Raw genomic sequence first — 14,635 nt, 5'->3', positions numbered from 1 at the left:
GGTTCTGCTAGTGTATAGTACTTGTATATTGAGACTTGGTGCTCAGAGTACCTTTGTATTTGTTGTTGTTATTTATTTGCAAAGCAAGAAATCCCATTTTAGCTTAAGACTATTTGAGCTGGGCTTTTTGTCACTGGAATCCAAAGAGTTCTGTTGATATAACTTTTGCAAGTCTTCATTTTTCCCATCAGTCAAGTTTGAGAAGTCCACTTTGGAGGGTTTGTTATGGTCATCAATTCAGCATGGACCTTCCCCTTTCAGCAGAGCTCAGAAAGGGGACAGAGTGGCCAGTGGCCCCACCCTTACCATGTATGGATCCACTATATATTAAGGACATTAGGTCACAGATGGAAAATGCCCTGTGTGATCCCGGCTTCTCCTCTGGTCATCTTCTTGCCCTTTTCTAAGCGACCAGGTACCTCAATATTCCCAACGCCTGCCAGTTGCCTGATGTCCTATGTTGGAACCAAGCAACATCTGATGTGTGCCTATCAATCCTACATCATCCTCATGGACTTTAGGCAAGATGAGAACCCAAACTGGCATCCCTCGAGGCAGGTTTTCTTTGCCTTGCCAGTCTGTATCCCAAGGGCAGATCCTTCAAAATGGCTGATTTTGATGGAAATCTTGTTGTCTCGTCCCAAGTAAGCCTTCTCTGTCTCTGTCTCAATCTCATTCTCTGTTTTGTTTTTTGCTTTGGTTATTGTTGCCTTTGGGGTTTGATGGTGGTGGTGGTGTGTGTGTAAACTGGTACTGGGTCTTAAACTCAGGCCTGGACTATTTTTCACTCAAGGCCTTTCATTCTACTACTTGAGTCTACGGTTCCACCTCCCACATTTTGCTGGTTCATGGAAACCAAGAGTCAAGCAGGGTATTGGTGGCCTACCCCGGTAATACTAGCTATTCAGGAAGCTAAGATCTGAGGATCACAGTTTGAAGCCAGACCAGGGAAGAAGAGCCCGTGAAACCTATCTCCAGTAAACTACTGGAGTGGCTTGAGTGGTAGAACACTAGCCTTGAGCACAAAGAGGCTCGGGGTAAGCTCCCAGATCCTGAGTTTAAGCCCCAGGACCATCAAAAAAAGAAAAGAGGGAGGAAGGGAGGGGGAAAGGGAGAGAGGGAGACTATCATTTAGACTTCCCTGCCTGGGCTAGCTTCAAACTGTGGTCCTCGGATCTCAGCCTCTGGAGTAGCTAGGATGACAGGCGTGAGTCAATGGAGCCTGCCTATCTCTTCTCTCTTTTGAATACCCAAACCTGGTGGGAAAGCAAACTCTGAGGAGCTGGAGAATATAGCTTATCAGCAGAGCATATGCTCATCCTGTGCAAAGCTCTAAGTTCAATTCTCAGCATGGCAAAAAATAAAAGGCTCAATGGTTTTTAGAGGATGAGTAACTAGTTGTGTGTTCATGTATTTCCACCAGCACACAAAGGTACAAAGTGGAAAGCCGGGACTGCCCCCCACCCACTCGGTCCCACATGGCTCCTGGGAAATGTGTGTATAATCAAGCCATTTCTTCCATCCCTCCCATCCCTTCCTGTGGAGTCGAGTGTGATCAATCAGGCCTAGCCTTGAGTCCAGACCTGGTGATTCCTCACTCAGACCATCAGGGGTTCATCAGCCTCATCCCTGTGCCAGTTCCCAGCCATCCCAGCCTCCTACCGCCCAGCCCATCGATACAGCCTCATTATTCTGTCCTGTCTGCCTGGGATGCCAGAGAGTGACAGCTGCTTCGTGCTTAATTACTGATGGGCTGAGACTATGCCAACCCCATGAATGACATTACAGTTGTTCTGCCATGCAAATACTGCAGGTCTACAGCCCAGGGTCTGCCAGATGCTTCTGTTGATTGGCTGACTGGATTTGTGTGTGTGTGTGTGTGTGTGTGTGTTGTGGCTTTTTTTTTTAAACGATAAAAGTTGTAATACATGTTAAAGAAGATTAGTAAGGACGACATTCACACATTTAAAGATTTATATAGCACCGTGAACAAGTCACAGGAAAAAAAAGGAAGTTATTTATAAACTTCAAAGATGCCCCTGTGCTACCTGATTGCATTGTTTTAGGGCCTGGAACTTTTTTTTTTTAGCTGATAATTTGCTGTAATGATAAAAGGTGGAAAGTGAAGACCAAAATATCTGAAATAGGCTTTAAAAGGTCAAAGCCTCAGATTAGAATGGGTTGAGCTTATTAAGGGTAGAGACCAGCAAAGGAAGAATAATGACCAACAGGGAGGCCAAAGCATGGTGGCTCATACCTGTAATCCTAGCTACTCAGGAGGCTGTGATCTGAGGATCCAGGTTTGAAGCCAGCCTAGGCAAAAAAAAAAAAAAAAAAGTCCATGAGCTGGAGTAGAGGTGTGGCTCACAGGATAGAGTCCCAGACTTGATCATAAAAGCAAACGAGGGGCAGGGAGCATGGCCTAGTGTAGAGTGCTTGCCTTGCCTAGCATGCTTAAAGCCCTGGGTTCCATTCCTTGGTGCCACACATACAGAAAAAGCTGGAAGTGGTGCTGTGGCTCAAGTGGTAGAGTGCTAGCCTTGAGGAAAGTCCAAGAACAGTGCTCCAGCCCCGTGTCCAAGCCTCAAAACTGACAAAAAAAAAAAGCAAGTGAAAGCAAGAGTCCCTGAGTTCAAGACCCAATAATGGCACAAAAAGAATATGACCTGTCATCTGCAGGTGGCCCCTGGGTACAGGCTCAGCTCAGAGAACGCACATCCTCTGCAGGACTATTTCTCTCCCTGTCCTTGAGCCTTTCTATGCCTCATTCAACGAGAATTTCATCTGGGCCGCAGCTAGATGATAATACAGAGTTTGGACTCAATGAGATGGTAGAATGGAGTGGGAAGAGTCTGCAGTTAGCCTGGTCTTCACCTCCAAGGACAGCAGGCCTGATTACAACATAGCACCACTTCCATACATGTTGGCATGTGTGCATGTACACACACTCTGCACACCTGTACACATTTGTGTGTGTGTGTGTGTGTGTCTGTGCAGGTCTGTGTGAGCAAGTATACATGTCTTACATGTCTGCATGTTTAGCTCACATGTGTATGCTGAGGTGAGTGTATAGTCATGTATATTTCAGGACTTGTTTGCATGTTGGTTTGTGTGTGTATGTATATACTGCATCCAACAATTCACACCTAGACTAGACATTATTTCTATTGTTTTCTTTTCCTCCCTCCCTCCCTCCCTTCCTTCCTTCCTTTTGTGCAAATTCTACAGCTTGAACTCAGGGCCTGGGCCCTGTTCCTTAGCTTTTAAACTCAAGGCTGGTACTCTACTACTTGAGTCACAGTACCACTTCTGGATTTTCTCCCCCCCCCCCCACTCTCTCTCTCTCTTTGCCAGTTCTGGGACTTTGAACTCAGGGCCAGAGCACTGTCCTTGGCTTCCTCAAGGCTATCACTCTACCACTTAAGCCAAGCACCACTTCTATCTTTTTCTGTGTATGTGGTACCGAGGAATTGAACCCAGGGTTTCATGCATGCTAGGTAAACACTCTACTACTAGGCCACACTCCTGGCTGGCTGGCTCCTTCCTTCCTTCCTTCCTTCCTTCCTTCCTTCCTTCCTTCCTTCCTTCCTTTCTTTTTGCTGGTTCATTGGAAATTAGCATCTCACAGACTTCGCTGCCTGGGTTGGCTTTGAACCAGGGTTCTCAGATCTCAGCCTCCTGAGTAGCTAGGATGACAGGCGTGAGACACCAGTTCCTGGCTTGTTTTTCTTTTTAATTAAGTCTGACACTCTGAAATTGACAACCGGAGGTTCTGAAATGCACCCCACATACACAGCATGAGCCCTCAGGCACCTCATCTTTCTGAGGTCTCCTTGGTGAAGGACGAAAAGGGGACCATAAATAACAACAACTGCCTCCAGAAATAGCCCCAGCCTAGCCCAGGTAACCGGGGGTTGACAAAAGGGTAGTGACTGACAGCAGGAGTGCCACAGACTCCTGGACTCACCCCCCAGCGGCAAGGGGAGGAATGCCAGCCAGTCAGGGGATGGCCTCAGGAACCCTACAGATACTAAAGGTACCCCAATGCTGTGGTCCCGTGCACGTGCGTTATAGGGGGGATGCACATTCTGCATACAGATATGCATGCTCAAATGTACACATTTGGGTGAGGGTGCAGGCCGATATCTCGAGTGCATTTGCGTGTACGTGAACACCCTGGTGCTGGGACATGTGTCTAGTGTAATGTGACATGTATTTCCTGATCCAGGGACAATTACCTCCTCACCCAGTGTCACCTGGAGACAGGTGGGCCTGGCAGGGAGACATGCTGCTCCTATTCCAAGCTTGTCCCAGATCTGCCAGGATCAGCCCCACCACAGGTGTGGCTATGCCAGTGAAGCCGGTGTGCTCAGCTGACACAGGTCCCAGTCCAGGTGCAGTGTGCCTGGACATGGTGGCCCAAGAAGTTGTCGTCAAAGCTGGGCACCCGTAGCTCACGCCTGTCATCCTAGCTACTCAGGAGGCAGAGATCTGAGGATTGAGGTTCAAAACCAGCCCAGGCAAAAAAGTCTATAAGACTCTTGACTCCAGTAAACTACTCAGGAAAAAAAAACAAACTGAAAGTGGAGCCCCAGGCCCTGAGTTCAAGCCCAGGACCAGAGTGCATGCCTCTCTCTCTCTCTCTCTCTCTCTCAAGCTCTCTCTGTCTCTCTCTGTCTCTCTGTCTCTCTGTCTCTCTCTCTCTCTCTCTCTCTCTTTCTCTCTCTCTCTCTACCCCTCTAGCTCTCTCCTCTCCTCTCCCTCTCTCTTCTCTTCCTTCTTTTCTCCCTCCCTCCCTTCTTTCTCTCCTCTTGCTCTCTTGCTCCCTCACCTCCTCTCTTCCTCCTCCTCCACCTCCTTTTTCTTCTTCCTCTTCCCTTTCTCTCTCTGCACCCAATACTAAAACACACATACACACACACACACACACACACACACACACACACACACACACACACACACACACACACAGAGTTCTTAGGGCTTTCAATTAAAGGTAAGATGAGAATCTTACCCTTCAGCCTTTTGTGTGTTTGAGGTACACAGTGCAGATGGTTGTGAATACAGAGCCTGAGCGCAGAAAATTATCCAGGAGGCCAAGGTGGAACAGGAATACAAGCGGTCATTTTTTAGTAGAGTAAATAATGCTTAAGTATCTTTGACTGCAAGCCTCCCTGAGCAGGATACAGACCCAAGGGATTTCTAGGCTTTGGTTCTCTTAATTAATTTCTGCCATAGAACTGGGAAGTGGGTGCTGTTATTTCTCCATGTCAGGTGAAGCTGAGCTTTCTCTCTCGCCACACTTCTTTAGAAACATGAACCTTATCACACGTACAATGTATTTTTTTGGTCCCCTATTAAGATTTCAGTGGAAGAAAAGTCACTTGCCAAATTTTTCAGCTATAACTGAGAAATTGTTTTAATTTTTCAGCTCATCAGGCATGAGATACATAAGGAAAGACAACAATTTGGGAAGTTGCCTGGATCTCACGCCTATCATCCTAGCTACGCAGGAGGCTGAGAACTGAGGATTATGGTTCAAAACCAACCAGGGTAGGGAGGGCTTATCTCTAATTAACCACTAAAATACCAGAAGTGAAGCTGTAGCTCACTTCTGTAACAGCCTTGCACAGAAAAGCAAATGGATAACATCCAGGCCTTGAGTTCAAGCCCCCCAACCAACAACAAGAAAGAAAGAGGGAGAGGGAGAAGAGGGAGGGGAGAAGGGAGGGAGGGAGGGAAAGAGAAAGAAAGAGACAGACCTAGGCATTGGAGGTGTGGCTCAGGTGGTAGAACATCAGCCAACAAGAAAAGCCTCAGACAAATTGGAGTCCTGGTCTTAGACAAAAGGAAAACAAAACAAACAAAACTTAGCCAGGTGCCACATCCCAGCCACTCCGGAGGCTGAGATCTGAGGATCACACTTTGAAGTCAACCCAGGCAGGAAAGTTCATGGCATTATCTTTAATTAAGCACCAAAACTTGGAAGTGGAGCAGTGGCTCATGTGGTGGAGTGCTTTTCCTGTGCAAAAAAGCTCAGGGACAGAGCATAGGCCCTGAGTTCAAGCCTCAGGATTGGTACACACGCACACACATTTGCATACACACATGCACGTATACATACTGAGACTTGAACTCGGGGCCTGGGGGTTATCCTTGAGCTTTTATGCTCAAGGCCAGTGCTCTACAACTTGAGCCACATGGCTACTTTTGTTTTTTTGCTGTGATTTGTTGGAGATAAGTGTCTTACAAATTTCTCTGCCCAGCTGGCTTTTAACCGCCATCCTCAGATCTCAAGATGTCAGCCTCTTGAACAGCTAGGACAGGTGAGAGTTACCGGTGCCTGGCCAGGAGACATAATGAAAATTCCAGACACTTTTTCCCTGGGATAATTGCAACTGGAGAGCCTAAATGTCACAGGGGTATGAATGTTCTGCATTTATTATTTTCACCATAGAGATGTCCATGAAAACTGACCTTTCCTGCTTCAATAAAAACGGATTTTCCTGTAGGTCCTTTGACAGCTGCCTTGATCATAAACTAGGCTGAGACTCAGTATTAAACACCAAAGAAGAGGAAAAAGAGCTTCCTTCCTGGCACATGGGAGAATTGTTGACATGTATTTTAATTCAAGGAGGAGAAACTCCTCTACTTTTTCTGGGTCTTAGCTGGCTTGAGTGTTCTCTCCTCATCGGAAACACCCACTAGTCACCTGGTTTTGCTCTTTTATTTTTTGTTTTTGCTTTTGTGCCTATCCTGGTGCTTGAACTCATGGCATGGGCTCTGTCCCTTAGCTTTTTCTGCTCAAGGTTGGCACTCTTATACATCACTTGAGTCACACCTCCATTTCTATCTTTTGGGTGATGAATTGGTGATGAATCTTCAGGACTTAATTACCTGGGATGGCTTTGAACTCTAATCCCCAGAGCTCAGCCTCCTGAGTAGCTAGGATGATGGGCCTGAGCCACCAGCCAGCCTCCTTGACCAGTCATATTTGACTTTTTGAGCTACATATATTGTTTGGCTGTCAATATTTTAAAATTAGACAAAAACAAGCCCAGTGCTTGATGGCTCACATCCGTCATCCTAGCTACTCAGGAAGCTGAGATCTGAGGATTGTGATTTAAAGCCAGCCTGGACAGGAAAGTCCATGAGACTCTTTTTTCCTGTGCCAGTCCTAGGATTTGAACTCAGAGCCTGGGCACTGTCCCTGAGCTTCTTTTTTGCTCAAAACTAGAACTCTACTACTTGAGCCACAGCACAACTTCTGTCTTTTTCCGTTTAGGTGGTGCTGAAGAATTGAACCCAGAGCTTTGTGTATGTTCGGCAAGCACTCTACCACTAGATCACATTCCCAGCCCCTCATGAGACTCCTATCTCCATTTAACCACCGAAAAGCAAACAAAACAAAACCCAAACGCCATTAGAAGTGTGGTTCCCAGTGGTAGAGCTCTAGCCTTGAAAAGTTCAAGAAGAGCACTCAGGCTCTGAGTTTAAGCTCCTCGACTGACCAAAACAACAAAACAAAGTTAAAAAATTGACCAAAACAATGTTTAAAAACTCACACATAGATCCTAGATGCCCTGGAATATCTAGCTCCCTGTCACATGTCACTGAAAGTCTACTCACTGGCCGGAGACTTCTGCAGATCTGAGCCTGACACAGCGGGAATGAATTATAGTCTCAGGCGCTTGGGGCACAGGCTGCTGCCTCTGCTAAATTCCCATCCTCTGCCTTGTAGTGGGCTTCTGTGATTTACACTGTCCTCCTTCCCCAGCCTCTCCAAGTCAACCAAGAAAGGAGAGAGTTATTAGCCTCTGCAGAGGGCAGCTACCCGCTCACCCATCTCATCCTCATCAGGCCTCAGTTTCACCTGCTCTCTGGGTCCATTAAATCCTGCCTCTGTCCCACAGGAGACGGTCCCAAGAGCACTACCTGGCGTGCATATGCATGTGTACACATCTGTGTGTGTGTGTGTGCACACTCACATTCAAACACCTCTCTCTCTCTCTCTCTCTCACACACACACACACACACACACACACACACACACACACACGATCCTGAGATCATTATCTTTCCATTTTCCAGAAAAGAGTGGTTTTAAACTAGTAATTTTTCCCTCCATTGCCCATTATTCTTGCTACCTATGGATGAGTACAAAAACAAAACAAACCCCCCACAAAAACAGCTTTTGGGGTACTGTGATTGTCACCAAGCCATCCATGGGGCTTGCTGCCGAGCACTGGTGGTTCATGCTTGTAATCCTAACTACTCAAGAGACAGAGATCTGAGAACTGAGGATCGCAGTTCGAAGCCAACTCAGATAGAAAAGCCTGTAACACTCTTGTCTCCAATTAACCACCAAAAAGCTGAAAGTGGAGATTATAGCTCAACGTTAGAACTCAAGCCAAGAGGAGAGGTGGGAGGAAGAGAGAGAAAGAAAGAATGTGCTTAGCGACAGCATCCAGGTCCTGAATTGAATCCCCAGAATCAGCACAGAAAGAAAGAGAAAAAGAAGGAAGGAAGGAAGAAAGAAAAGAAAGGGAAAACTCCTTTGCCTTCGGCCACTTGAGTTCAGCTCTCTCCAGCCGAGTCACCACAGGACCAGAATCAATACCATTACAACACACAGCTTTAGCCTGAGTTGTTAGTTGTCCTTCCTAGTTTGGGGTGTAATCCATAATGTTAATTCCCCACATGTGGCTCCTGGAGTCTCAACAGAGAACTGTGGGGAGGGCGAGTGGGGCGGGGGGCGGGGGAAAGAAGGAGGCCTGCTCACCTTGAGAGACCCTGTCTGTGGGGTGGTGCGGGGAGGGAGCTCATGCAGGGAGACCACGGAGAGCCTTTCCTGGCAGGACATCCTGCTGCCTGTGACCTCAGGGTGGCATGGGTGCCAGGCCCTCCCCCTGGAGTCTAGCCTCCAGACTCTCCTGAGATCTCAGACTATTGAACTGCCCGCACGTCCCTGTCTGTCAAACTGTCTTGAGGACAATTTGTTAAGAAACGTCTGTTCAGCCTATAATGAGACTTGGCCCTTCTGTTCCAGCTCTCATTGGGGGGGTGGAGGTGGGGGAGAGGGAGAGTTACAGACAACCAGGCTTTCCAGGGACGTTTAGGCATGACCGTGCCGTATCCTGGCAACCAGACCCAAAGCCAAGTCCTCCTGAGATTCTGGCTCTGGACTAGCATTGGACAGAATAGGGAATAGCCACAAAATGGACTTGTCTCTCCCCCATCCCCATCCCTCCCCCATCCCCCAGCCTCCTCTGCCTTACCCAGCCCTGGGCTCCCCTCTGTTTCAGTTCTGCTTGATCCTCCGCTCTATGGATGTCCACAGTCCCCTGAGTAGCTCTGTCCACTCCTGCAATCACCCCATTGGGCCCTAGAAGAGTGCTGTTATCTGCCCCAGCCTCCTCTGGGAGCTCTTAAGATATGGGTAGCCTCAGTTTTCCCACTTGGAAACCAGGGTGATGATGATAGTAAATCCCCCCCACCCTCACTCCCCGCCGTAACTGGGGACCTAGGGCTCTCTTCTTGCTCACACACCTCTGCTATTGTTCTTTGCTGGATAAGTTCTTTAGAAGCAATAGGAGACGCAGAGCTGTTGGCTAATGCCCATAAGCCTACCTAATGAAATCCGAGGGTCATGGTTCAAAGCAGGAAAGCCTGTGAGACACTTATCTCCAAATGAAGCACCAGAAAAGCTGGAGATTGAGCCCTGGCTCAAAGGGTAAAGTGCCAACCTTGAGCAAAAAAAAAAATTCAGGGACAGCACCCAGGCTCTGAGTCTAAGCCCCAGAATTAAGAGAGACAGCAGACAGACAGACAGACAGACAGAGACAGAGAATGGAAGCTAGAGAGTATGAACAGATGTATACTCATGTTTTTTGGGTCTTAGAAGAAAAAAAAGTTGGGGAAGGGGGCAGTCCTGGGGCTTGAATTCAGGGACTGGGCACTGTCCCCAAGCTTCTTTGGCTCAAGGCTAGCGCTCTACTACTTGAGCCACAGCTCTACTCCCAGCTTTTTCTTTCTTTTTTTTTTTTTTGCCAGTCCTGGGGCTTGAACTCAGGGCCTGAGCACTGTCCTTGGACTTTTTCCTCAAGGCTAGCACTCTGCCACTTGAACCACAGCACCATTTCTGACTTTTTCTATGTATATGGTTCCAAGGAATCGAACCTGGGTCTTCGTGCATGCTAGGCAAGCACTCTACCACTAAGCCAAACTTCCAGCTCCTACTCCCAGCTTTTTCTAAGTAGTTAATTGGATATAAAAGTCCCATGGACTTTCCTACCCAAGCTGGCTTCAAACCACAGTTCTCAGATCTCAACTTCCTGAGTAGCTGGGATTACAGACACGAGCTACTTGCACCTGACAAGAGAATTTTATTTTTATATGTGCTGCTACTGGAGCTTAAATTCAGGGTTTCACCCTCTCAGCAGGCTTTTTCCCTCAGCCAAGTGCTCTACCACTTGAGCCACAGATCTACTTCTGCTTTTGATGATTGAGTAGAGATAAGAGTCTCGTGAACTTTGCTGCCTGAGATGGCATCAGACCTCAAATCCCAGCTCCTGAGTAGCTAGGATGACAGGCATAAACCACCAGCACCTCACCAATCTTGGATTTTATCATTTCCATGTTTGTGCCAGGCCTAAAAGACTTTCTCCCACCTAAGTATCTGCCATAGGGAAGACCTCATACCCATTGTTTTCTGAGCTCTCCATTGGCTATAATTAAATCTTCAAAGCACCACTTGGAATTTGTTTTGGTACATGGTATGGAGAAGAAAATCTATTTAATATTTTTTCCCATAAATAATTAATGATCACAATAGTATTTATTTAGGTAGTTTTTTAATTAAAAATAAATGAGTACATGAAATGATCTGAAAGATATTATTAAGTAAAAAGAAAAGGAAGGACCTAGTACTATTAAATCAAGATTTGTATCTTCTTGGCAGTATTGGGAATTGACCTCAGACCCTCCACACTCCCTATGCAGGCACTCTACCACTTGAACCATACATCCAACCCCCTTTTGCATTGATTATTTTTTGTTGTTGTCGTCTTTGGGGGAGGTTGTTTGTTTGTTTGTTTGTTTTGCCAGTCCTGAAGCTTGAACTCAGCGCCTAGGCACTATCCCTGAGCTTCTTTTGCTCAAGGTTAGTGGTATTGAGGAATGGAACCCAGGGCTTCGTGCATGCTAGGCAAGCACTCTACCACTAAGCCACATTCGCAGCCGCCACGGATGATTTCTGAAGTAGTATCTAGAGCTATGTTGTTCCGTGGCTGCCCTAGGCTGAGTTAGCTTCCCTGTACTTTTGTTTGGAAGGATGGCAGATGTGAACCAGAGTGCTTTTCCCCCAGCTAGGATGGCAGGTATGCCCACCCACACCCAGCCACTGACTGGCATGGGGTCTATCAAACTTTTCCTTCTGCTCTGGCTTTGAACTACCTTCTGCCAGTCTCTGCCTCTCAAGTAGCTAGGATTATACTCATAAACCACCAACACCTAGATGTGTTTGTTTTTAAGAAATACCTAGGGTCGGAAATGTGGTGTAGTGGTAGAGTGCTTGTCTAGTATACGTGAAGCCCTGGGTTCGATTCCTCAGTACCAATACACAGAAAAAAAGCCAGAAGTGGTGTGGAAGCTCAAGTGGTAGAGTGCTAGCCTTAAAAATCCCCAAAGACAGGGGCCGGGAGTTTGGCCTAGCGGTAGAGTGCATGTCTAGCATGCAAAGCAAAACAAATAACAACAACAAAAAACAAAAACAAATAAAGAAATACATATAAAGATCTTTGTGGCTCAAAGCCAGCCTGGGGGAAAACATCTATGAGAATCTCCAATTCACTCCTAGAAAGCCAAAAAGTGGATCTGTGGCTCAAATGATAGCATGTCAGCCCTGAGAGAAAAAGTTAAAGGGCAGTACCCAAACCCTGAGTTCAAACCCTAGTATCAACACTAGATAGATAGATAGATAGATAGATAGATAGATAGATAGATAGATAAACAGACAGACTGATGTACAGATAGAAGATGACTGGTAGGTGGATAGATAGATAACAGACTGATATACAGATCGATGATTGATAAATAGATAGATGATAAATAAATAAACAGATGGACAGGTAGACAGACAGGAGAGAGAGGGGGCCAGGGAGAGAGAGAGAGAGAGAGAGAGAGAGAGAGAGAGAGAGAGAGAGAGAGAGAGAGAGAGAGAGAGAGAGAGGTAAAATTCGTATACATTTGGTGGCAGAATATGAAGGTCCAGCTTCAGAGACTCCCAGCAATTTGATCTTTGCATCATGGAGACAGGAGAACGTTTGCAAATGAAATCCACTCTGTTCTTAGGAAAAACAAGGGTACCCAGGTTTTTGGTTGCTAAATGATGGGCTCAGTGGTTCATCAAATCAAGCCTATTGTGAAGGAACAAGAGAAAATAAAGGGGTTGTTGGCATCAGAGGTATGCGATAAACAATACCCCTCTCTCTCCCACCAAGGTTTGATTGAACCAACTGAGAAATCAAATACAGTAATCAGTCAGGTATCCCTTGGCTCACACCTGAAATCCTAGCTACTCAGAAGGCTGAGATCTGAGGATGGAGGCTTAAAACAAGCTGGGAAAGGAACGTCTATGAGACTTTTTATCTCTAATTAGCGAATAAAAAGCTGGAAGTACACATGTGGCTCAAATGGTACAGTACTAGCCTTGAACCAAATGGAGGGGGAAAAAAAATCTAAGGAATAGTGCCCAGACCTTGAGTTCAAGCCCCAGTACTGGCACAACAAAAACAAAACAGTGATCAAACAGATGGGGCTGAATTGCTGACATGTAGGTTTGGGGTATGCAATTCTGGTGTCCTGGTGGCTTCTCAAAATCACCATCTCTCCTATGCTTAGCCACCCCTAGCATTGACAAGGGCCAGTTTTGTGGAGAAATACCTGCCGAAAGGGATCTTATCAAATTCAAGCTCTCTTATCCATATCCTTTGCCTTATGACTTACCAGTTCCAAGTCTTTGGTTTCTTAGTGGTTGTTTCTGTGCCAATACTGAGTCTTGAATGCAGGGTCTTGAGCTTGCTTGCTTTTTTTTCCCCTCAAGGGATTTATTGGATTTAAGAGTCTCAGGGACTTCCCTGACCTGGCTGGCTTTGAACCGTGATCCTCACATCTCAGCCCCCTGAGTAGCTAGGATTTTACAAGCTAGAAGAGCTGGCACTTGGCTTAGGCTCTTGTCATTTTTTTTTCCTCAATGCTAAGGATTTAATTTAGAAGGGAGAAAACAGTGACGACAGTAGATCGGATGAGAGAATATCAGGAGTTTGTGAAATATTCACATTTTCTCGTGGCTTCACAGAGATCCCTTTAAGCTGACTGTCACCTGTGCGTGAATTATTGTGACCACCTGAGTGCATGGAGAAGCATACAAGACATAAACCCTCACTAGGGCAGGGGCGCTTGTCTGGCTCATAATTCTTCCTTTTTTATAGCTGCTGAAGTGAAGAGCGTTAGGTTAGCAAAGAGAGATGTGACCCTCCTGATATCTTTAAAAAAAAAAAACAAACCAAAAACCAAAAAACAACCAACCTTAGGGGCAGAGGAGGAAAGAGGAGAGAGAAGAAATAAATAACAAACAGAATAGTATTTACATATGGAGGGAAGGCCTTAGAGACAAAGCCTCGGGTGTGCCAGTAATAATTCAGTGATGGAAACAAACCCCACCTCAGCGCCTGAGATGGTACTGGCCTTGGGGTGTGTGTGTGTGTGTGTGTGTGTGTGTTCGTTCCTTTGTTCTCTGAGAGATTCTAGTACAACAGCAGTGGGGAAGACAGGTTGTAAGAGAGAATATTGAGATGGGGTGGTGGGTGAGGCCAGGGGTCGCCAAGAAAACTCAATTATACTGGCTGTGAAGAGATTAATTAGAATCAAATGTCCTATTGATGGAAACCCCACTGTTTGCACCTTAGCATCTTCATTACTGGTTTTCCATGGGGTAGGGCGGGAGGGACGGGAGAATTATATACCTAGTGATATAAGTTTATGCTTCCAGAAAGATGCTTTTATTTCATTTTTATTTGTTCATTTTGGGTCAGTTGTGGAGCTTGAACTCAGGGCCTAGCTGTTGTCCCTGAGCATTTTTGCTCAAGGCAAGAGTACTACACTTTGATCCACAGTGCTACTTCTGGTTTTCTGATGGTTCATTGGAGATAAAAGTCTCAAGAACTTTCCTGCCCATGCTGGCTTTGAACTGTGATCTTTAGATCTCGGCTTTCTGAGTAGCTGGGATTACAGGCGTGAGACTCCTGTACCCAGCAAGGTGGCTTACAACCTGGATTGACTGTACTTGCACCTGTCCACATGCTTACCTGAGAAGAAATGTGACTTTTATCTTCTTTCTCTTTCCTTTTCCTTAAACAAGGAAATCCATATCCCCTCTCCTCTCTTCCCATACACACCAGACTATAAATAAAGTATTGCCAAATCCACTGGCTGAACTATAAGCTCCGTGATTGAGAGGGTCTGGCTAGGAGTCGCTTAAAAGCTACCTTTGGCAGAGACTGGAGACTCACGCCTATCATCCTCGCTACTCAGGAAGGTGAGATCTGAGGATCATGGTTCGAAGCCAGCTCAGGCA

This window comes from Megascapheus bottae, chromosome 31 (assembly GCF_031878675.1).
Source record: "Megascapheus bottae isolate mThoBot1 chromosome 31, mThoBot2.hap1, whole genome shotgun sequence".
Taxonomy (NCBI): Eukaryota; Metazoa; Chordata; class Mammalia; order Rodentia; family Geomyidae; genus Megascapheus; species Megascapheus bottae.
Note: the sequence above shows the minus strand (reverse complement) of the source record.